We start from the raw sequence: 25833 nt of genomic DNA on the forward strand, positions 1-25833 counted from the left end.
TTTATCCGTCCACTTTCGTACTTTCCACGAACACATCCCGCATTTGCACAAACTTCCGGTTGAGCTAACACGGATTTCCGAAAGAAGACATCTTCTAGAGGTGTAAAAGTCCTAGCACTTAACGCAAGCAAATTATAGCCGAAAGAGAGAAATATGAGCAAAATGAACTTCATTGTGTCTCTTGCTTCCACTCTTGACTGTGTCCTGAGTTCAACTGAATGGGAAAATTCCATCCACCAATCTTCAGTCTTTGTGTACAACCTCAAACAGGTTTAGTCATTTTCTTTTAAACACTTGTGTTGTAAAGTGCAATAATCTATAAATGAGGTCCACACAAAATTCAAAAGCTTATATTTATGAATTAGTCATACACAAAACTAAGCTTGTGTGCCTTCCGTTTCTATCAAGTTTTATATACTCTATAAATTCTTAAGCCATCGTGTCAATATACACATAGTAAAAATTCTATTTGCGAACTATATTCGTATAAATCGTAAGTTTTTCGAGAAATAGACTTAAAGACATTTCGAGATGGGGTGATTCTTCCTCTGCAAAATGCATTTTCTGCACTCCGTAACCGAGAATCAACTGAAGAAAATTCAATTCACTGGATAAATAATAAATTTTAGCAAGTCTAACCAGGTGAATACATTGTATTCCACATGGCAAGACACTTTGGTCACTCTATATGCTGAATGTGTCCCGAGAATAATCTTCTTGTGTTTTTGCGGTAAGCTTGAAGAGGGATTGGATCCACCCCTCGAGCATTGGTTGACCTTAGATGGCTTTCTTCACCCATGAATCCAACGTAGAAGTGACCAAGAATGCTTCAGCTTTGTCGATAGGGTGGCATGAATAAAAAATTAAATTTATAGTTTATTCTAGACATTATCTGCTTGTGATTTGAATAAAATAAACATACATGGAAATCGTCTGGCTGCTGCTTTCTTGCCATTTTTTGTAGCCCTGCAACAAAATCCTCTTTCAGATGCCTCAACTTGGAAATGCGGCATTTTTTCCCTCTGCCCCCCCCCCCCTCCCTCCCCCCACCCTCAACATAAAGGAGTTTTTCCTGTGCTGTCCTCCCTTTTTGCGTCCATGGATTTGTGATAGGGGTTTTCGAGAGGGAAATTTATTTCAACTTTTGTTATTTTAGTTTAGCTGGGGGCTACTAAATATTATCTCTTGAGATACACACACACACACACACAGCGCTTATGTATCAGTCATGTGGGTGTAGAGACAAAATTCCCAGCACAAGAATCCCCTTCAACGCCTCATAAACTTAAATTACTCATTTAACAAATTTGAGATGAAATCAAAGGATAATTCATCCGGATATACGGCAAAAGCCACTAGAGATGATTTTCTGAGCCCCGCACCATCATCATCATCTCACTTTTACAAGAAACTTCCACTTGCGAATAGGACGGAGTGATCCGCACCACATCAACCAGATACCCTCGACGTCCTGCACCTTTACACCACTTGGCAATTCCACAATTTCACACAGGCATAAGAACAAAGTTATATACCTTTCGTCAAACACAAACAAACATACAACAGAGGAAAGATTATATCCCTCAAAGTAATAGAAGATATACACAAAGTGTGAGAAATACAGAGTGAGAGAGAGAGTGAGAGAAAATTAATTAATAATTCCATCTCATAGAGAATTATCATAACGTTATATATACACACACATACCTTCTGGTTATAGGTGTCTCTCAAAGTGAAACCCACCACATGCAACGCTACAAATTTTCCATGAGATATCTTCTTTGGTGCAATGAGAACTTCACCAAACACAGAACCTTGCGTACAGGAAGCTCAAAAGGATGACACAAAGCCCTAATGCAGGCGAGTGGAAGTCTACTGCTTTTCAATTTCATCTAACATTTCATAGAGGTAAGCATAAATCCAAGTAGAACATTTAATTACCTGTAGGGATAAATTTAGAGTTACTTTCAAGTAGAATACATACATCAATAAACATATAAACGTATGTATAACCCACGTTTTTCGCGAATTTCACTCCTTCATCGCGAGAAAAGAACCACCAAATTGGATTCATCTTGAAAATATCATTAGATAAAGTGATTTCACAAGTCACACAGAAACGCCAAACAACACAAACACACGCTCGGCGGCAAATTGAAATTGAATTTCTATGGTGAAAGTGAGCTTGAGTATCCTCGAGCGTCTCACATCATCAAAGGATCCCCAGGAAATTAAGGAGAAAAATAGATGCTTATCAAATTCTGCAAATCATCATCCCTGTCGTCCTCACTTGTGACATTGACAGGTGAACTTTCTGCCAAACACATGGAGAAAATGAGGTGGAAAGGAATCTCACCAGAGAAGAACTTTCCAAAAGCACTCTTCAGAAATACAACCGAGACTCAATCACTTCCATCACCCACACTCTTGAGTCCAATGAAAGGGCGCCACAGACGAGCTAAATAAATTCCCATCACGCATAATTTACTCCCTGAGAAAATTGAGTAAATTTCCGCTTTCACTGAAGAGCATAATTAATGATAAAATTAATACAAGAGCCTGTCAATGCTGGAAGAAAATCCCACCCGAAATGGGGAAATATTACAATTGTTAATTAACTCGAATAAAGAAACTTTGGTTTCTTCATCGCGCTCACGAAAAATCCTTGACGGTGAAAGTAATGTTATGGCTGGAGAAAATATTTTTATTAATTAATATTCAATGTGAAATATTACTTTTTCTAAAGTGGGTATTATTGATTTTTTTTTCTCCACGCTCAACTTTCTTGGACACTTTTCCTTACCCTCGTTAAACTTTCGGTATATCGCTCATGAGACTAAAAGCTTTTTTATTCACTCTTCCCAGTTAGGAAACTTTTGTGGCTAAAGAGGTCTTCAGTGTACTCAAAGGAGTGCTTTAGCATGAAAAATCGTGCTGCTGCTTTACCTTGTAAAGTCATTTTTTATTATTCACCATTCATGAAACACTAAGTTTGCTCATCTGTTCCCCGGAATAGATAAAGGATTTCTTTTTAATTCTCACCGAAAGGAAATTAAAAAGAAATCTTGCCAAAATGCCAAGATCATAAATCAAGTGACATTGAGTAATTTCGAAAACCATCGGCAACTTCATAAATATGTATCTCTTTTTTTTCCTCCCATTTCCAACTAATATAAAAGGTTAATAAAATGTTGTAAAGATGGGAACATAACGTGTGAAAAGCCATCCTTTCTGCCCCAGTAAACAAACCACAAAAAGTGTGTGAACGTAAAATTCATAAATCAAATATTTTGCCAACATTTGCGAACCACAATAGAGCTGTATGAGAAACGCCAACACTCTCGAATGGCGTGTGGCCATCCTTTTGATAAGTCGTCGTGTGTTTGCTTAACATAATCTTTGAGTTTGCCAAAGCAGCATCCCTGGTCCAAAAAGCAAAGGTGGTTTTCCACTCTCGTGCGTCTGGCATCGGCGAAAAGGTGGGCTCTCGCTTGGGTGAATGGTTTGGCTGATATAATAAACTTTTCATTTGTGAAACAAAAGGGGAGGAAAATGTGGGTTGCCCACTCTTAATGGATAATGATGATGATGCCGAAGATTTCAGTCCGCCGAGCACCCACAGCTCTTTTGTTGCCGACAAAGTGTGGGTGGGTTGGTGAAATTTTGAGGAAAGCTCCGTACGAGAGATAATATTAATTAATAATAAAAGACATCTAGAACTCAACGACAAACCATTCTGTGTCTAGCAGCCTCACAAAGGGAGGGACACAGATCCCTTCTTAAAGTGGAGCTCAAGTATTATGCTCGCTACCAGCACTCTCACAGTCAATCCATGAGATCTGATTTACAAAGTCACTTTTAGGGCTTGCGAGTGTGCTCGAGAAAAATGTCCATGAACAACTTTCGAAGTCTAAAGCCAAATGGAGGCAAATTACAAGTTAAATATTGGAAGATTAAAAATTTTTCACTCAAGCATACTCATTGTATTCACTCCCCACACAAATCCTAGTACATTATGTCCTTGCTGGTGATTAGAAAAGAGATCCTATACTAAGAGCAAATTCAATACCAATAGAACTATCGCACTCTATCGCCCAGAATTGCCTACTTCCTCTCTTGACACCCACACAAAATGCGATGAATATGGCACCATAATCCACTCCAGACGATGAAAGTTTCACCGGCGAGCATTTGCATACGCCATACGTGTACAATATGTATCACAGAGGACACAGCGGTACCTTTTCTTAAACTCTAATCTCGCACACACTCACACGTAATCCTCCATTGCTCTGACACTGTAGCCAATGATTAAAACCTCTCACATTGCAGTGATTGTAAAACCCTGATCTCCCGGATTAGGCTCGGCATCTCACTTGATTAATCAGATGATTCATGGACAAATGTGAGGTTAACCGATTTTGAAATGGGACACAATTGTACTTCAATTTCAATTTATTGAGCAAAAATTTTTAGGGCCTACCCCTCTTACAATTTGCTAATGATAAAGGAAAAAAAACGGAAAAACAAAGACTAAGAATCGACAAGACAAAAAAAGAAAAAAAAAAAAAATGTTTTCAAAACGTTCAACTATGATGGGTCACTGACCAGTTCAGCAGCCTGAAAGTGCTTCCTGATGCCCCCGACGGTCTCGCGCGCCTCACGCGGGAGGGCATTGTAAAGCGACACCCCCCGGACAAAGAGGGTACGGAAAAAAGTCTCATGCTCAGCTCGAGGAACAAGAAGTCCCCGAAGCCTGGTCGAACCACCCCTCGTCAAGAGTGAAGCCAGATATCCAGGGCAGCCGCTGATGGAAAGACGATCTAAGAAAATTAGGGCTCGCATTTGCAGGAAGGAGGACAGGAGAAAACAAGGAAAATTATCCTTGCAATTGCATAAAATTCATTTAAAATCATACAAAAAAAGTTGGATTCTTTTTGTATTTACATTGGAAATGTACATTTGACCGAATCGGAGACACTTTGATATTTGTTTAAAATGCTGCAAACAATATCTCAACACCTGTAACCAAGCCCCAAACACCCAACCACCCAACCCACCCTCGCCCACACCTTTGTAAATTCCAATGCGGACGATGGGTGAAGGTGAAGATGGCAGCTAGATAAATCTATTTGCGGATATAGAGTTTGAGGGTGAAACTCTCATATAAATCAAATATTTGCCGTTGCTGAGACATTTTCATTTCATTGGCAACATTGAAGGTATAGCCTGCAGATAAAATTCTCTCGACAGTGTTTGGCAAAGTCGGTTGTGGGAAAAGTATAGGATGATGGAATAGGAAAAGAGAAAGAGAGAGAGAGAGAGATCTATTGGAATTATTTTAAAATAAACATTAATCCTTTGCCAATTTCTCTCTCTCGAGCAATTACTCTTATTTCAGACCATTGTCTGAGTCCACAGAGACTCCTTCAAACTGTTATTACATTATTGAACTTTACTCAACTCCACACAGAATACTTCCACTTGAAGTAATGAAGATGGCGAGGTCGAGGGGCGACTCTTCAGGACTGTCGGAAGCGAAGATGAAAAGAAAAGCTCTGAAATAAACAATAGACATCCAGCGCAAGGAAGATACCCACGGTGAGAGACACAAAAAGCACCTCGAAAAACAAACTTCCACCATGCTTTGATCAGCTGTATATTGGGGGTCGTATGGCTCGTGAGGAGAAAAGCTCCTCGTCGTTGCTTCACTTTTCAGCACACACAGAGACAAAATCATTGTCGACGGTGTTGTGAAAGCGAACATACAAGCATTATCGGGGGATAACTTTGAAAGTTGCGCCCCTCTGAATAGGTCCAAAAGTACTAAACACAAAAGAGAGGAGCCACATCGTTCGATGGGTGGGCAAATGCGTCCCCCCATGCCGATGGATCGGCGTGTTATGTGGCATGTGAGCCGTCAGCGGGTGACTCAAGTCTCTCCCAAAAGGGGGTGGCGCCGGAGTTGCCTCAAGAGGCGGTTTCCCGGCTCACCATCATCAGCCAGAAAACAGACGATGTGGCCCACACGTAATTTAATTTAAGGATTAAATAAGCCACTTGTTTGGATTGGACATAAAGGCCCTCCACTTCACCTCCCCGTACCTCAAGTCTTCGAGACAAAAACTTTCTTCTCATCATCAGAGGCGTATACATTTCCATGCGATGGCGGTGCGGCCGCCCTTTGATAAATCCCATTCCAACTGAACAACTTCTGGATGAGTCGCTTTTCAAACGTACACCCAACTTTTTCAAAAAACACCCCATGGCCCACCATTCATCATGTACATCATCGAGACTGCGGAATATTATAATAATACGACCATCGCATAAAAGCTTTAATTTCAACTTTCACCTCACAAAATACACTCTCAGCCCTTTTGATCCCCACCATTTACACCCTCTCGCCCTTTGTCACAGCAAAGATATCACGTCATCACTTACAACGCAAATAGTTTATTTTAATTTTTGTCATTCCTGAATTCATTGATGAAAGTCGCTACAAGGGTTGAAAAAAGCGAATTCTTGCGAAAAAAAACTCCAAGAGAGTCACTCAAACATCACTCAAAGTCCACGGGAGAGTGTTTAGTTCATTACTCAGGTGCGAGAGAAGAAGTGTGAGTAAATTTGAAAAGCTCAACACACACACACAGAATGAACAATCAAACGGAATTATTAATGATATTACGAGGATATTACGAAATGCCGTGACATGAACAAAAGCGGGAACATGCAGAAACAGCAGTAGAATTATTCCATGTGGATTATTTTGTTGCAACTCCAAATGACAGACCGAGTTCAATCTCCACCCAGCAGCTCTTTCCGGGATTCCACACTCTGATGGCTCAATGATGAATTAATGCCCCCACTATGCTGGGCATGCTTTTCCGGATTAAAAGAGGACATTAAATTTGTAGGGTGGATTTTTTCTCTCAGTCATTATTCACTCTGAAATTCCATCCAAAGGGTACTCTTTCAAATATTATCATTTCATGAAATGGGACTTTTTTTTTGTACACACATTCGCGGACTTGACCACGAAGCACCACAATTATTGCTGGGGTTTTCTATTTATATTAAAAATACGTTATCCAACTGATGAATTTTATTGCAGAAAATAAACATGTTGAATTATTTTTTTTCTCCCTCTCGCCAACCCACGCAAGCTAAATGTGTATATAGAGAAAATTCCATGAAAATTGTGTAAAATGTAGCACTTTATGAAGCTTTCTCCCCCCTTTTTTTGCAATCGCACGAATAGAAGAACAATTTGTCGTATGTGAATTTTTCTTCTCTTTCTCTCTGACGCTCTTTAAACATACAATAAAAATTCAAGTCCACAGCCCAGACCGAAGCAATTCACTCAAAGTGCAATATCGTGAATGTGTCAGAATAGGAGAAAATGGCATTCAATATATGTAATATGGAATCCTACTCTATGCAATTACACTTAATGCTTTTATGAGCAATTTTTACAATAATCTCAAATGAGAATTCCATCGACAAATGATGTCGTTTTACCTTGCAATTCAAAGATGCTGCGCATCTATTTTCACTAAAGAGACATCACTCAGACTTCTTATAGGGTGCATTGTATCTAACATTATGCACAGAGCATAAATATTCACTAAGGGGAGCCCCTAAATATCCAATGTATTCAGAGACATCTCCATAGGAATTGGGAATGCAAATGAGGCCCTTCCTAAATTTTGCTTATATTGTAGCACTTTGCCAGAAGGTGCAAAATTGGGTGCACTCGAAAAGTTGGGAAATGTGTTCGCCATATAGTGTCCCAGCAGAGTATCAACAAAAGGTCAGTTGGTGGCGAGGAGAGGTTGAATGTGATACATTTGTATGGGACAATTTGGCAAATGTCGCTCAATGTTATGTATGAATATTAACTTGAGCGAGAAGGAGTGCGAATTGTGCATGAAAATTGCATTGGCCTCATCCTTCCCCCCATTCAATCCTTCAGGCCATTACTTCTTCACCGGCAGGACCCGAGAGAGAGGCGCCCTGAGTGAATCTCTCTCTCTCGGTGATGGGATGTCCTCTTTGAGAATGCATCTCATGAAATTCCCACCGGAATTTCATATAACAAATGTATTCCCCAAACATTTCCGGATGCATGTGTATTCTGTGCCAGAAGTCTGTGGACTCCGGGCATTCCAAAACGTATCCACACTGAGTGCTTACCCTCGAAATCATCCGCATTTCACCTTCCCTCGTGCCATCTCTTAGTACATTATGTCCATTGGCCAAGGGGAGTTCCTCAATAATTGATCACACCGAGTGTATACGGCAAATCGATGATTTCACTCCACAGTCATCACGAAAAGTGATATTTTACACAGTCAGACTGCAAACATTCGCCGCCAAACTGGCTCAAGTCTCTTGTATATTAATTCACAATTGTCACTTTTGCTGAAAGATCAAATATTGCATCCCTCGAGCATGCAACTTAGAATTTATTTAATTTCCAAAGAAAAATTCGACTAAAGCAAATTTTATCCTGCATGCGATCCTCCAGGGAGTGAACTGGAGGGATAAAAAAACCTCCACCGCCCTTTCAGTGTATCCTGGAATTATGGAAGTCCCAAAATGAGGCAGGCAAGTGAGTGAAATATTCAATGAGGGAAAAAGGGAGTTCATTAAAATTTAACAAACTCCATCCACCACACGTCAATGTCTGCGGAAAAAAGCACGTCTCTAAGTGTGGGTAGTTAAACCACTACAATAAGCTCCAACCTAATAAATAAATTAACTCCTTTACCTCATTATTTTCAGCTGAGGGAGAGCAACTTTTCACAAAATACCACGATGATCCATCCTTCCGCGTCTCACCGCACCATCATCCGGCTTTCTGTGCATGTGGCACAATAAAATAGTTGTTGTGATAATGCTAAAGGCAAATTTGAGAACCTAAAAATCTCTCCTTCAAGAGAAGGGGTTGATTTTTCTCTATCAAATAGCCGGATGCTTGCGAAAAAGGTAACCATCATAAACGCATAATTATAGATTATTCATACACAAAATTCCATACCATCAAATATATACTATTTAATTAATTAAAATATTCATTATGGTTATGAAAGCCAATTACCGAAATATGCCATGAATTTCATCAGTAATATTAGCAATAATTGCTGAAGTACAACAATGGCATGTTTGAGAAGAGGAAAATATGTGGAATTCTATTTATTCCTTTTCATAGAGGAAATTTTGAAAAATATATCATTGGCCACACAAATACATAATTCCGCTAGATTAATTGTTCATTCATTGCGAAGCTGTACATAAGATAAATCTATTCCTTATTGTCAGAGATCGAACAATGCTTGCATTCTCCTCTCAAAGGATAATCAAAAGCTTTATAAATTAACTTGCAATGCATCGCATATTAAGTGTCACACACAAAGCTTCTAAAACAGCCAGGAGCAATATATCACATAACCTCTCCTGAGTAAACATCAAACTTTACTTTCAGTAAACTATAGTTACTTTTTGGAATGTCTGTTACAGCTGTTTTGTCTATAAATACAAGTTAACCCATCAAATACTTTAGATGACATCCTACAAATATAGTCGACTCATCTTATGCACTATTTTTTGCCATTGTCATGTCAAGAAAATCGGAAGAAATTGGATATAAAGGTAAAAATAAACATGTATTGTCCTTCTTTGCGAAAATCCCTGCTTATAAACCAATTGAGATCAATTTTCAGGGGATCAAGTCAACTTCCCGGAAAGTCAGTAAGAATTCAAAATGTCCATTTCTTCCAGTTGAGTATGTCACAAAAGCCACCGCAAAGGAAATCCAATCCTATAATGATACAAATTTGCGCAATCACACACACAACAGAGTGGATTGATGAAAAATCCTGACACATTGTTGAGAAAAGTGTGTCTGAAGCAGTGCGCGAAAGGCAGAAGACATGAATCTCTTAACGCAGCTAATTTGAGATTTACTATATTTTACGACATGAACGAGTGCCAAGATATCTGTGATATGGGAAAATACAAACATGTAACAAATAATGTGGGAATTTTATTGTCTCAAGGCATCTCTTCGTGTGCTCTCATTTGGCATCACAATCATAAAATCCCGCGCAAAAGTACCCAAACCAGAGATCAGACACGCGTGTTTGCACATGAAAATGGGCCTGAAGGAGATAAAAAAAAAGGCGACACAAGCACTGTCGCTAGGTTATTTTTGACAAGACTTTTTACAAGAAACGGAAGCGACACATATTGATCTCATCTGATCATTCTACACACACATACAACGCAAACATCGAGAATATATGAGTTCCTTGGCATAATCACAGGAAAGAGTTTCTTAACGCACTTCCTTCAGTCATAGTCAATTGTTCGTCCGTATAAAGCGAAAATACATATACGAACAGTTGTTTTAATAATTCATTTTATGGAAAAATATTCAATTCACATGCAGTAATTTCTATTTTCGCATTGTTAACCATTTTTCTCGAAAACTGCGCTCTCGCTGAACTAATGCGAATTTTGGCGTACGCTCGAGAATCCATTTGTGTGACGTGAACACTCAACTCCAGGTTTTTAATTCAATATAGATGTGGTATTTGCATAGCAAATTAAAGCGCGGCCCGCAGGCTTTCGCTCACCCACTCCCACATATTTCACCCTCCGCCCCCGCATTCCACGCTTTCTCTCTCTCTCTCCCCCTCTCACTCTCTCTGAGGGCAGGTTTTCTGCTCTCCGTGCATGGCATATGCGGAGAATGTTGCGAGGGCGAGCGCGGGAAGTTTGTATGAAAACAATGGCGGGAAAACACAGTGCGATATTAGGCATCCGCACCCTACAATTTGACCAGCACTTTCTCCACCATTCCCCAACTTTCTCCCCTGGCAAAGTACACATTTGGACACACCACGGCCAACTCCGGCGGACAATATAATGGGTGGTCGCAGGAACAAAGGATCGGGTCACAATTGTACATATGTACGGGTTTCACCCTCACTTGAACGTCGCAGACACACGAGTACGCACATACTGCCAATTGGCCATCCACGCGCCTCTCGTTGGGTGTCAGAGTTGAAATAATTACTGGAATTTCAGTCGCTAGATTACACATTAGACGCTCAGGTGCCAGATAACGCACAGATAATCCCTCAACTATGTCCTTGTCAACTTTCCGAAAACTACATTGTGTTGCGCACTCTGTTTCCTATCCTCCTCCTTTTTTAAGGACACACGTGCACATCCAGCCTAGGGACAATTTATAAGAATAAATTAGTCCATCAGCCATTTGGTTAGGTTCGCACGTATAGCAAATTTAGACAATAAATTAAAATTAAGTGTAAATTCAAAATAGGCAGCAATAATTCATCCCATGCGAATGGAAATGCAATTGAAAATTTGACGCTTTTGGGCTTCTACATGGGAGAGAACATGAGGTAATACTAAATGCATTAAATAGCCCCAAATTACCATGCACAGTATCTTGGCACTATAGAGACACACTATATAAAACAGATGATGGATAACACACCGCATCGTCAACGTATTTCCATGGAAAAACCTTTGGGGGAGATTTTCTGATTAAGCTCACGCATTGTTTTGTGCAAACAATGAAAACGCACCACAGAATAAATACCATGAATCTCTTGCATGAATTTTCTCCATATACATTTCTGCTTTCTTTCAATTATACATTACACAGCCAGAGTGCCTCTCACTCTCTCATGGTCTCTCCTCGCCACAGAGACTTCACCCCCTCGAAGGAAAATCCAGGAAAATGAGGTTCACGTGAAAAGAGCAAGAAACCACACCAACGGCTGAGGAAAAAAAACTTATCGCAACAAGACGACACAACATTCAACAATCCTCAAATTCCAGGCACGTTTTAATCAATTTTAAATTACATTGTTCAACAAGAACAATATACCCTCGAAAAAGCGCAAAAAAGGGAACTTTCTCAAGATATACAAGAACACCACCCAGACGACCGTGAAGTCTAAAACAATGTAAATATTTTATAAATCCACAAACAATATTTTAAACATTTTCCCCCCAAAAAATTGCCACACTCACACAGACACACACGAGCGCTGCGCGAGGCGGTTGAGAATACGTTCCAGGTAAGCTTTCGGGGTCACAGCTCTCTTCCACTCCCCATAGATTGACATACAAGTCAGTGTATCATCAGGTATATTTGCAGATCTTACTAATTTGACTAAAACAACAAGAGAACTCGTCCCCGTCAAGGCACACTTCTCGAGTTAATTCTAAATTATTAATTCATCATATTTTAGCATGAGACCTAAAACACCTTCGCCGACAACCGTCCACGTGGATCACTGGCGTGGCAACGACTCTGGACAAACACAATGAGTGAAAATTGAAATGAATTTTCCATCCCCATTTCTACAGTTGTGGCAACAGGTCTGGCCAACTTTTCACATTTCTGTTCAACTTTCCCAATATAAATTCATACAATATATAGTTTTAAACCAGTAAAGTTGATGCTGACACACGAATTCAGATCACAACGAATAATGTCACGTACAATTGAACTATCAGAAAAATTGAGGATCAAAAATTTACTCTTTATGATATTGTGAAATCTGAATACGTAGAAAATATTGATAAAAATGAACATGCTTTTGTGAAGGTTTCCTCTACTAAAAGCACACATGTAAAATTGAAACGACATCCTACATTTTCAATACCTCACTAATAAAACTATTCAGGTATTAATATGTTCATTCGCTTCCTCCCTCCATAAAATCCCATTCTATGACTAGTTTAGAACACATACATATTCATGCTTAGCTCATGGGAACAGCAGAGCACCCCAGACGTCGAACGCTCCCCAATGTTGATGGCGAACAATGCATGGTGGGTGGTTTGGCCATTGTTTTACGTGTGTGCACGCCACTGCTGTACCCCAACACAATATAATAGGTACAGTGAACACACATATTATGGGAAATGGACAGAGCCCGAATCTGTTTAATTATTGAAACGATTCACAATGAATTTGAGCTCTGTATTCATAACAATTTGTACTCCATTCACCCACCCTCACCATTTGCTGTATATATTTTTGTCCTCCCCTCCCGCCTTCAATGTTACAAAATCCTCCATTTCACCATTCAAACAATAAGTGCCGAATCCTTCATATTCTAGCAGCATACATCATTTAGTATTCACCTACATTTCGAGACCGACGCAAGTAAGTTGAAAAGCAACACTTCATTATTGCCGCACTTCCTTCAATTGTTTGATTTATACATACATTGTATAAAGTATGCTTTGCCATGAATCAACTAGAAATAGTTAGCTGCGCATATGGCATTCTCAAAACACTGGATGGAAGTGAATTTTACTATCCTTTGTCTTCAACTAACCTACTCTAAAGAATACTGGTGTAAGTTCCCGACCTTCTCTCCAATTCATTCTAACATCTTTCAACTATTTAACCCCCAATTTAATTCAACCTAATTCAATATCACTTTCTAAATACCCCCAGAAACCAAATTAGCAAAACTCCATAATGTTTTGTGTCACCCATTTATTCTGCATTACCTTTAGCCAAAACCTAATTTGCAGAGGTCTGTAATCAGTGTGAATTCTCAAATTTGCCACTCTCTCTCTCTCAACATTCGCAAGCCAGTAGAATATTTCCAACTACCCAGGGGACAATTCGCCCTCAGAGGTGCAATAGTCCTCACAAAGCAATGCGTGTGCAAGTGAATCGCGTTTATTGGGCAAACTCATGGTACCACAGAGAGCGAGAGAGAGAGAGAGAGGATGTGTAGCCTGGCCGCATGTGGAATGTAATGAAATTTGCCGAAAGCTCGTTGAAGCGCTTTACTAAACGATTAATCAGGAAAATGTGTTTGCTCAAATTTTCCACATAGAACCACCATATGAGCATTTCTATCAATATGTTGACTAGAGTATGGTGGTTGTACGGAACAGATCCTGGGATATTGATACTCAATACTCATCTCTTCTTATATATCAACAAAGCGCACATGCCTGTTTGCGTTCATGGTGAAAATACAGTGCCTAGATGTGGCGTGGCTTTTCATTCTAATGGTTTCCATTGTCATTCCTAATTATTACCCGACAAATCTCAACGCAGGCATACAAATGTACCCATTTAATTAATTCAATCAAATATAATTTCGTCTGCCTCTGATTTTCAACTTCGTGCTCCTTTAGAGGCGAGCGCAACTATTTAATTGTGTGTTCAGTGAATTAAATTGCTTTAGTCAAAATCTTTATGACGAATGTTGGCGGAGAAGATCTTCCTCAGTTGCTCTATGAATTTCATTTGCATTGTCTTATATTGTCAGGAATATAGATAAATAAATTTCCTGTGACATTTTCAACTTTGCACACAACGTTAAATTGATTGTATTGATCACGACCTAGTAATTCTATACGTATTATGCGATAAGATATCTCAAGTATTTCTGCAATTATCTCGATAAGGAAAGTACTTAAGATTGAAGCTCAAAGTGAAAATTAATCACTTCATTATGGATAAGGTATTGGTGATAAAGACATGTTGAATTAATTCCGACAAGTGGTGGATTAACTTCAAGTACTCTAACATCACAGTTTAGATAATGAAATTAAAAAAAAAATCTGAAATGATATCAAAATCAACCTTTTTTGCCTTCAGGCAAAGACTTTCTGCAGAGGCTTTTGCGGTGACTTCCACGAGGCATTTTCCACGGTATTTTCTATCGCAAAAGCAATTTGTGAACGGACCTGAACAAGTGTCCAGGCGATAACATCACTCATTGTTTGAGCAGACGCCTGTTAATATTGAAAACGATACCATTTGAAAATGGTCGAGGTGGAAAAATGGTACTACGAAGCGATAAGAGGGAAGTGGCGAGTGAAAAAGTGTGCAGAGGACAAAAGGGGTGGAAGAGGGGTGGATGTGAATAAAATTGTTGAAATAAATAAACGAGGAGCGAGGCAGTGGGTGAGAGAAAAAATGGTGGAATACCTATCTTGGTAATATCTTTCGTGACTTCACAGTTTGAATCATTAATAACCTGTTGCCCCGCTGAGTGTTTGTTGACTTTCAATATCTGAGCGCACAGGAGCGTTTAGGGTGGGTGGGCTCGTTGATTCTTTGCTGCAGGCCGCCTATAACTCGTACAATAGACATCCACCCCCCAACCAGAGGACAGCGATATTTTCCACAAGCTCATTTCGAGCCATGACACACGGCGATGAGCTCCTCTATCGCCTCATGTTCCCCAGCATTTTCTCATCGCCACCCTCGCACACAGGTCGCTTATTTCATTACTCAGCCCCCGTCATTGTCGGATGCACTTGTGCACGGCGAGCCTCCCGGAGCGAGTCATCAATGAATGCCAAGTGTTGCGTCTCCGAGGCCTCACTGCACAACTGTGCTATCAAATCATCTCCCGCAGGAAGACCTTCACGGCAGGTGACAGAGCGCCGATGACATGCAAACTGATAGGGCAGGAAGACCGATAGTAGTAATTGTACGGTAGAACTGATTTTCCACACAAACTTTATGCAAATGCAAAGCACAGAGACTCCAATCACTGATGTGCTATTTTAAGCCACCACTGCGGAACATCCCTCAAAGGCTAAGCTTGCGCCTTTTGATAACAATTCCATCCATTCTCGCACCCACCACAGCTTATCGACAATATTATGGTCAATCTTCGTGAACTCCTCGCAATTCCATGCTCCTAACCAGACTTCACTCTATACAAATTGGGAAAATGCATCAGAGGAGCGACATATATTGCAATCTCTTGTAACCGTAAATTGAAAACAACAAATAAATAAATTATGTGAGTGACAGATTCCAAAATAAATCAATTGAAATGTGGATGACCTCATTAAAAACTCATCATTAAACTGTAATTGATTTCGTGTATTTCTCTTCACAGGTGACTGCATTCATTAACATTTATTTCAGGTTCAATCAATGAAATGATGCAATTTCAAAGCAGACACTTTGTACAAATCTTTTTTTTCACACACCTGCAGCATTTATTGATTTTCTCACTTAAATTTTATCACAGAAAAAATCCTAATTAATGTCAAGTGGCTTTGAACAGAAAAATAAAAACAGAGCGCAATGAATCCCAAATGACACTCTAGAGAGGATTTCGTTGAACACTGCATCCACCCCCTTTTTGCACAATCTGCACAACATGGGCTAATTTCAATACGAAACAACTCTTCATTTGCCACTCCACACACACACACACAAACACACCTGGACACAAGTGAAATGGGAATTTCCGGCATATTCCGATAGATTCAATCCTCTTCTGCACAATCCGTATTATGGCGTTCTCCATTCGTCTGCGGATCTATCGGGTGGGCTATTTTCACCCCTGACGAGACATCCAATCTCCAGGGGATGGTGAGGAATTTTTGAGTGGGTGCCAACGTTTGGGGCACTAATGCTGAAAAAATTGACCCATTCCACATGTGTGAGTGCGTTCATACACAATCGATAAGTATCTCGAGAGTGATTACACTCGGGTCACCCTTTGGGTTTCACTCGCAATTTTGCCCGTGAAAAGTATCACAATATCGTGAGATATGAAGCAATAGGCAAAACATGAACATTCAAATCAACCCTACAATCTCCCCAACGTATTCGCCCATCGTCTGCTGTAATTCACATGGAGCGCAGAGAGAGAGGCTCGACTGTCGTCCAGGCTTGGTAATTGATTCGAAAATACATTGAAATTCAAATCTCACAACCGGACGGGACAATTTCCAGGATCTCCGGAAGCTGTTAGCGCCATCGAGATCAGTCGGATGAAGCGCTAAATATCATGAATCAAATATACATATGTGATGAAACATCATTGCATCAAACTCCCAAAATTATTTAATACGATTCACCCCAAATTCTCCCATGCTGTGCGCCATGAAATTATCACATAACAAATCAATCCGCCGCCCCGAGCAAAGTTTCACCCATTTTTGCCACCAATGGTGTCACAAAAATGCTCATAATTAAAAATTAATTTTTAATTCATCATTTCAGGCACAAAAGAAGAAAACAATTGCATACTATATATCTAGTTGCGAGGAAATAATTATTTCAATCCCTTTAGGGCTGTGAAATTGCATTCAAACATTTTTTACATGTTTCATTTCACATGTAAAAGATACAATTTTTTTTGATAAATCTGTACAAATTACACATATAAATGAAATTTTAATCAAATAAACATGACCCACTATCATATTATTCCTTCTTATTGCACACAAGACCTGCAAGAAGAGATAATATAATACACAATATACATATATTGCATTCGAGACGATTTACAGTGCAATACAAATACAATATCTGTGCCCCCTTTGGAAGGGCTCCCATGTGGAAATTGCAATTTCTGGTGCTAAATGCAAATCACTGGTGAAAATTGGGTGTGAATGCATGAGAATGAGAGCAAACTCCTAGCAATTTGCTGAGTATTGAAGAGAAGAGGAAATTTTTGCACGAGAAAAGGTAACTTTTCTGTATGTCTTTGAACGAGTGTTTGATTTTTTGCCCTCATCAACCACAAACCACTTCCATTGTTGAACTGTGTTGTTTCTCTGTATCTTGTTTGTTTAGTGAAAAAGCAAACTTTTGCCACCCCCTCCCCAACCGACAGATTCCCCAGACGATCGGCGTAAAAAAGAGTCCGTGATAAGATAAAGGTGGGTGTGATAAAAAAGTGTGAGCGAGAGAGACAAAATCAATCCACCCAGGGAAGTGTGGAAAGTGAGAGGATAAGTTTGTGAGAAAAAATGGGAGGAAAGAGAGAGAGAGAGGGGAAAAAAGGCAAGAAAAGAAGAGAACAAAGTCAAGTGAATATAAACAATGAATAACAATTTTCGTGACATGGAAATGTGTTTAAGTAAATGGCGAAATGGTGAATAAATTTCTATTCTCATGTGAATGGAAGAACAGTGAAGTGAAAATTCCATAGAAAAGTGCGAGAATTCCATTTTAAAGTTTACCCATGAGTGGTGAGAGATTCGCGGATGCAGTGGCTGTTTTGTTTGGCTGTTTTGGGAGACACAAAACCAGTGAAGGGAGAAAAAAGTCAAACCACCCCATCAGTTTGAACAAATCCAACAAATTGACAACTTTATACTTTATGCTCAGAATATATTTCTCGCATGTATACTTCTTCATGCGTCGCATCAAAATACAGGCAAAATGCTCTTCCATCATCATTCGCCCTTTTGCATTTACACCGAAATTTTAGCATAAACCTCTGTTGAACTCTGCACATATTCCTCGTCTTTATTTCTTAAAACCCTCATATTTGATGTGTTGAATCAATGAGAAAAGAAACTAAAGTCTAAAGCCTCCACTTAGACCAGGAAAACCTCTAGGATTTTCCTTCCTGCGAGAAATATCCTCAGGGATTTGCTATCTTGCTTTCCGCGCGTCTTTCGTTTATGCAAATTCCCGGAGAAAACTCTCATGCTGGATTATGGGCAAACACATCATCACCTGCCTTTTACCTCGCGTAAGCTCGCTAAGTAGTGTCTCAAATTGGTGGCACAAAGAACAGTTCAATGAAGAGATAAAGGTTCGATTTTGTAAGATTCATTATACTACAAATAACACTTTGTGAAGGTTTTGATAACATGATGAAATAAGAAGTTTACATTTCCATTTTCCCAACCCGAGAGAGTTTGTTGAAGTCAGTCAATAATTAGCAGATTGTGTAATGTTTCACTCGCTTTCAGTAGCAACGGCTAAGATAAATTTTCAACAATAGATAATACTACACAGCTCTGCAACAATAATCCCCACCCCCCGAATTGAGCAGAAAGTACGTTTAATGGAACACATGATACTGTGCCGGATACAATAATCAGATACGGTAAATTTAATTGGAAGAAGAATAACTTTAATCTGATCTATTAATAAAGTAAAGCTCTCTCAATCATCCCCACACTCCATATACGAATCAAACAACTGTTGCAAGCAGAACGAAGCAGAGTGAAGGAGAAAGTCTTTAGGGGAAGTGTGGCAAAAGCGCTTCGGACAATTTCCTCCCAATCAGAATATCATGATCTCGATTTGTCAGATAATAAGGAGATAAGTAGAGAAAGCTCCGCTTCATCCACATCCACGTTCATAAGAAAATTAAGAAGAGACACTAAATTTTCTACACACAATCTATCTTACAATTTGCCCCTATCGTCCCTACGTGCGAAGCCACTACATGACTTGAGAGCTTTCTGCCTCTCTGACCAAGTATTGGGTGTATAAATGAAAAATCTCGTAGATGTGGCGAGAATAAAAATCTTAAAGCTCCCCTTTTCTTTCACTCCATTGGCGGAACGACGACAAAACCATAAGAAAGGAAGATGAAATAAAATTCTCTACATTTTTTCCATCCCTTCAGCCAGCCTCATTTTCTGTGCCACTTGGAAAATCCCTTCAACAAAAGTACAACAATATGTCGTCACCAGAAAACTAGAGCACGAAAGGGATGGGCTGAAGCCATAATGAACTTTCTAGCCGTAGGGATGGTCCTTTTATCCATTTCACCCTTCCACACACACACACACATACACCCAATCCCTCTTTCGTCTCGCAAAAAGCCCAACCAATTTTATAGGGATAGAATCATCCCCATCTAACTCGGGGGTGTCTGAATATATTTCGGTCACTCCATCAAGCGTTGACCAGAAGCCAAGCCACAGAGCTCAAACACCCATGCAATTTTTCCCCGATCCGTATTCCGCACCAACACATGGAAATCTAATAATGATCTTGTTGTCAGAATAGAAAAGCTTAATGAACCATAAATACGGATTAAGTGGCACATTTATAAATTTGTTCCCTTTCGCATTGCGGACGACAGAAAACTCTGTCTTCACGGGTTGAGCAATTGAAAGGAGAATTTGTGAAACATTTCTCAACTTCTATTGCTGCAATATTGCAGTGAAATTAATTAAACTACACAGTTTATCCATGCTGTGGAATTATATTTGGTACATAGAAAATGGTGAACATAGAAAAACCAGAAAAAAATCCTAATTTTCAGGATCAAGAGCGTCTTTTGTCAATGCCTAGAGACAAATTATATATGGAAACATTTCCCGAAACAATGGACAAAGCAAGACCTTTTCCGGACGCCGCCTGGAAATTTCATGGCTTCGACAGTGCCTTGGAATTCACTGTGACTCGAGTGGACTATAAAATGGACAAGCGTCGACGCCTGATGTCGTCCAGTCTGGACATAAAATAGACGCCTCGCGCGAGGGTGTGGAAAAAAGTCAAGCAAGGACAGCTGAACAATTTCCACGAGCTTCAAAGTCAGCATTGGAGGGACTGTGCGGAGCCGACGGAAATAAGACACTCAAAAGCGATAATTGAAAAGTAATTATTTATAGAGGCTGAGTTGTGACTTGTGTGACACATTGCTATTAGATTATCCAATGCATAATTCATGATTTGGAAGCACAAGTTTTATTGTGACTCCGACCGACAAGGGGGACAATTGATGCCCGCCCCCAAATTGATTGGGCGCTCTTTTTATGGGAAAATCGGGTTCGATGTGGTCAGTGGCTATGCCCATGTCTTTGATGTCATTTTATCGCATTTTTCCTTTGTCATGCACTCCCTTCGTCGATCTACATTTGCGCGAATTGAAAATTCATCCTTTCAAGCTGAGAGATAAAATATTCATTTTATGCCTGTGTCTTTAACCATTCAATAAGAATAATAATTGCGCTCTTCTCTTTGGGAAAATTGGGAATTTTCCAATATTTCTTTAATTTTATTTCATTCCCTCCCAAACAATAATCCACTGCGAATGTTTAATAAACCATCTCGCAAATGTAAAATAGAAATGACGCACATTGAGGCACAAAATTGTTAGACGAAAATGAGTGAAAGCACAAAAAAGGCCACAGTTTATATGTTATGCCGAGTGAAAATCCAGTAAACAAAGTATCGAGTACAATGAAGGAACATTCATTTGCCACAAACATCAATTTCGAATATGATGGTAAATTACTCAAATTTCCCGAGAGAATGATTAATGTATAAGTCGAATTTTCTCCAGAGAGATTTCGAAAATAGATCATTGAAACGTAAACAGAACACCAAAACATTGATGAATTAACATTATGCCTATTATACTTTATATTGTGGAGAGCGTGTGCTAAGATTCACGCAATTTTTCTGCATCAGGCGACTAAAAATGTCCAATTCTGTGACATTTGTGCGTTGTGCTGGTATCACCAAGTGAAATATTTCACAGCAAATAAGCATTTGGGGAATGGAGGTTGAACAACATTGCAGTTTAACACGAAAAAATTCAATAAAAGACCATCTGGCATTTTTTTTCTTTCTGTTTCTCTTCCATCACAATGGGCGTATTTGTTTATTATCACCCCGATAGCGATAGCAATTACCAACTATGACGTGTAATCTCCCCATACTGAAATTGGTGTGTTGTTAGAGACAGAAAGAAAATTGCATGTAAACAGAGAGTGAGAGACATGCTTTAATATAAAATATATATATTTAAAGTAAAGTCATTTCTTTCAATTGAAGTGAAACATTTGCTTCGAGTAAAGCTGTCTCAAATTCTCACACTAATTGTCTTTCACATTCGTGAGATGTTTATCGATAGATAACAATGCATTCTCAACAAGTTCAAGCTCATGTGAAGTAAGAAAGTTATCCCAAGCAAAGAATAAACAATTCAGCATCAGTGAAGGTCGTTCATTCATAAGTATAAGTTCAATAACAAGTGTCACAGATGATTCGAGTAAATAATGCACAGATAAGTGGATAATTCACTATAAAATCGATGAAATTGTCGAATGTTTGACCCTTTGGGACGATCACGGAGCGCCAAATTCAGGATATCAATATTATTACACACTTGCACTATCTTAATCTAGCAAAGAGCTACAGAAGCACTGTCAATCAGTACGCAAACAAATCCCTTATTAGCCCCTGCGGTTGCGAACAAAGGGCCATAGTCTAGCCGCCGCTAATTGAACCAGCCGATCAATTTCCAAAACAATTACCTCAATTCAATTTTCACTATTGATTTCCCACACCAATTGCTACACTGCCTGGTCAACATTCGCTCTTGGGAAAAAGCCCGCGCGTCACTGACCTGCAGTGCATGCGAGAGCCCTCCTCTCGGCTGATAAGAGAATGTAAACAGAGTGCGTGCGAGAGTAGCGAGTACTTGAGATTCCCCACAAGTGGCCTCAGGGAGTCCCAGTGGCCGACTTTATCAGTCTCGCTGAGGCGGGCAGAAAAAAAGGCGCACAGCTGCTGAAGATGGGAAGAAAACGTGAGGCCGTGATAAGAATAATCTCTCGCGCGCGCTAAATCTGCCGCGTGACTCACTTTTCGGAGTGTGTCTGGTTCGGGCATGTCACAGTGATAAGAGCGTGGACATGGCACACAATAAATGACGAACTAATTGATTAATTGTTATTAGCCAATAAAGGCGGGCGTGTTTTTCTCATTTTATGGCTCATGATAAAAATGTCACCCCTAGAGGGTGATTTCGCCACCACTGGCCTGGGTGAGTGGCCTTATTCGAGAGCCATCAGCCGCCCGAGATGTGCATACGCATGTTACGCATATAGTTATGAATGAAGTGGGCACTTACCCAAGCATTCTACGACGTCCTCGCAGCTAGAAATGGGGATGTTTCTCGGGATTCTGCTGGGGTTGTGGAGATGTCCTTGGCGGGCACACGAAAGGGATACGACACTCCTCACTCACGCACACTTCACGGCCAATTCACGCACTTCCGTGTGGGTGTTTCTCACGAAACTGACACCGCAAGTCCTTGGTCCTCGTCTCACTCAACGCCACCGCGCCTTTCCCTCGTGACAGGATATCGGATGACACACGGAGCAGGTTGTCGAATTTGGCCTGGCAACTTCCCGCGGCGCTGCCACAGTCCCGGGGCGGGGGTGTGTCGAGCAAGTAAGGGATGAAGGAGTGACACAAAAAAGTCTAGAGAACGCTTGTTGCGTGTTTTATGTTTGTTCTAACAAGTGGCACCAAATACAATATGGCGCTCTATATACATAGGGAGCCGAGGATGGGTAAATAGTAGGGGCGCGATGTAAATCGATTTTAGTGGCAATAGAACAATTGTTGCACATACACTTGACTCACGAGATGAAAGGTGGATCAATGAGGATAGATTTTCGATAGAGATAGCAATGACAAATTAATTAGATTCACTAGAATTACACCGAAAAAAACAGAACGCTTTTTCGTCTTTTAGTCAAAATTGTTTGACAGCTCCAACACTGATATGGCACTCACACACGCTTACGTCACTGCCGTATCAGCCGCTCTTCCAACACACCTGTCACACGCACACACCGTCCCGCCCGAGCGGGGAGTGCAGAACTACACCAACTGCCCTCTCGCTCCCGCCGCAGGCGCGCAGTGGCACAGCCGGAGTGTGCGAGCGAGAGGGCAGAAGTGTGAAAAGCCGCAACGCGCTTGCCCGGCGCCGCACACACCCAAACCGTCTTCCGTGAAACTTCATCTTCTCTGGCAAAACTACACTCTCGCAACTCAGACTCAAACCCCTCCAAGAACCCTCTAGTGGCACTTTTCCTCAGACCATCGCGAGATGCGACTTATGAGCAGAAGAAGCGCACTCGCACCTAATCCTCCCTCTGGTTGAGTCTCAAAAGTCGAAACACGTATGGCGTTTCACATGGAAAAAGCGAAATGCATTTTACCCTCTCTAGAGATTCATGATGGCTTTTGGAGAACCTCAGATTGCCTGCAGGTGTTTCGCCAGAGAGCAAACCATTAGCCAGGCGCTCTTTGGGGTTTTTGCCCCCAACAATGTTACATGAGAATTATTGAAAATAAGAGGCAGACGGGGCGAACGTGCGAGCAATTTGATTACCTTGCTTGGTTTACAGGCCACTCAAAGAGAGGGTTTCCAAGTGGTCAGAGATGAATCGCCAGATGTAATGGGCCGCAGTGCAGCGAGCATTTCCCAAGGAAAGATGTGGCTTTGCGGAATGTGAAACTGTGCAAAGATTCATTGGAGTTTCTGGAAAATTGTTGATGTTCAACATGTTGAATTTCTGGTCCCATCAATTCGGCATTAAGTTCATTATAATGTTCCAATTGCGCTGTATTTTTGTATACGATTCTGGGATTAAATATTTCGCTTTTTTGCCCCTTGTAACCCGTGCAACATAGATTGAGTGTACATTTTCAGAATATTTCCCACTCTGCTGCGTGTCGAGAATTCCCGCATGCTTGGATATTCGCATTTTCTGGCGCTCTGGGTTAAAATTTTGAGTAAAGTTTTGAATATTTAAATTCTGTATTCTCACTCATTTTCCATCCACCGCCAGCGAGACTCACCCTTAGCGTGATGGGCTGGAGAATTTGCGGTATTCGCATTTTTTATTTATTCTGATACATAATGCTTTCGTAATTTTCCACCGGAACTCTCATTTTTTTCCACCGCCCTCGCTGCGTCACTTTTTCACCGTGTTGAATTCCGAATCACAGCCACGGATTTTCCCTCTTCAGCGAAACACTTTTGTTGCCTTTCATGCAGCACAAAAAAAAGGAGGGACACAAGAGGAAATCTATCGATACCCATTGAAAAATGTGCGAAATTATACATCGCACTTTTCATTGAATATAGAATCGTATCACTTTTTTTTCATGTGAATATCAATACTAATGATGACCTAAAAATATTTGGCAGATAATTCTTCAAAAAATATACGAGCGGATTTGAGCAATGCTACATTTTAGAGATAAAAAATATTTCCAGGTATTAAGTTCTCAAATATAAATATCTACACATCTGTGAGTGTTTTATAAGTACTCATTTCATCTGGTCGCCTCCTCTTCACTCCTGCGTTTAGAGCCTTTCCTCGGGGCAATTTGACATTATTCTTGTAAATTAAACCTCATTATGGTTCAAATGTGAAGTGGTAATCGAGGAAGATGTCGAAAAAAAATTAATTAAATTCAACCACCCAAAAAAGGAAGTCAGGAAAGTTGTTTTAACTTTTTTTCTTCCCACCCCTCGTCACGCCTCGAAAATTGAGCGTATGCAAATTTGCAGGGACTTCCACGGTGTGGCACCGAGACGGGGGTGGCTCAAGCCCCAGCCCTTGCCGAAGAAAGACACATAGTTGTGTGTTTGTCTTCTAATTTGTGTGGAAGAAATCTCTGGCTCTGAGATTGACATGTAGGGAATCACCGGAGAGGAAAAAGGCGGCAGAAAAAAGCTCCACTTTCATGTGATGTTTGCAGAGGAGCGCCACCCCCAAAACATTTTCCACCCACACGATTTCCCCGAGCTCTTGTGACTGTTGTTGTCGCATTTTACTCCATTGTGGACCGTATGGAAGGTGGGTCGCAAAATGCCCAGAGCAATACATCAACGGAACTTTGTACAAGATCTTTGTCTCTCTGTCTGTATCATGCGATTTCAGAGGGGGGAGGAAAATTGTTACAGTGTAATTGTATAACTTTGTGCCCAGGTAGAATAATTGGGTGGAAAAGAAAATTAAATTAAATTCTTGTCACAGAAATGACAATTTCCCTCGCTCGTGCCTTTTCTTCATGCATATAGGAGAGGACATGCTTTTGTAATACCTCTCAAATGCCTTCTTTCCATTCTCTTTCGCTACAATCTCACTATATATATATGCACGTCTCAATACAAAAGAAGCCGTTCGAAGAGGCACCGGAATAGGAAATTCAAACAGAATTCCTTATCAATAAATAATGTATTTTCATGTCAATTTTTCAAAGAGTTTCTCCTTGTG

The 25833-nt window shown here is 40.3% G+C and overlaps 1 protein-coding gene across 1 annotated transcript in view; it reads right to left on the reverse strand.

The window, feature by feature from the left end:
- LOC132258177 (polypyrimidine tract-binding protein 2) overlaps positions 1-22931 on the reverse strand; it is a 203115-nt gene extending 180184 nt beyond the window's left edge. Inside the window, exon 1 of the mRNA XM_059755321.1 lies at positions 22665-22931. The gene's annotated coding sequence lies outside the window, so the exon portion shown is untranslated. The remainder of the gene's footprint in view (positions 1-22664) is intronic.
- Between the last annotated feature and the right edge of the window lie 2902 nt (positions 22932-25833).

The sequence above is a fragment of the Phlebotomus argentipes genome, unplaced genomic scaffold (assembly GCF_947086385.1).
Source record: "Phlebotomus argentipes unplaced genomic scaffold, Phlebotomus argentipes genome assembly scaffold_4, whole genome shotgun sequence".
Lineage (NCBI taxonomy): Eukaryota > Metazoa > Arthropoda > Insecta > Diptera > Psychodidae > Phlebotomus > Phlebotomus argentipes.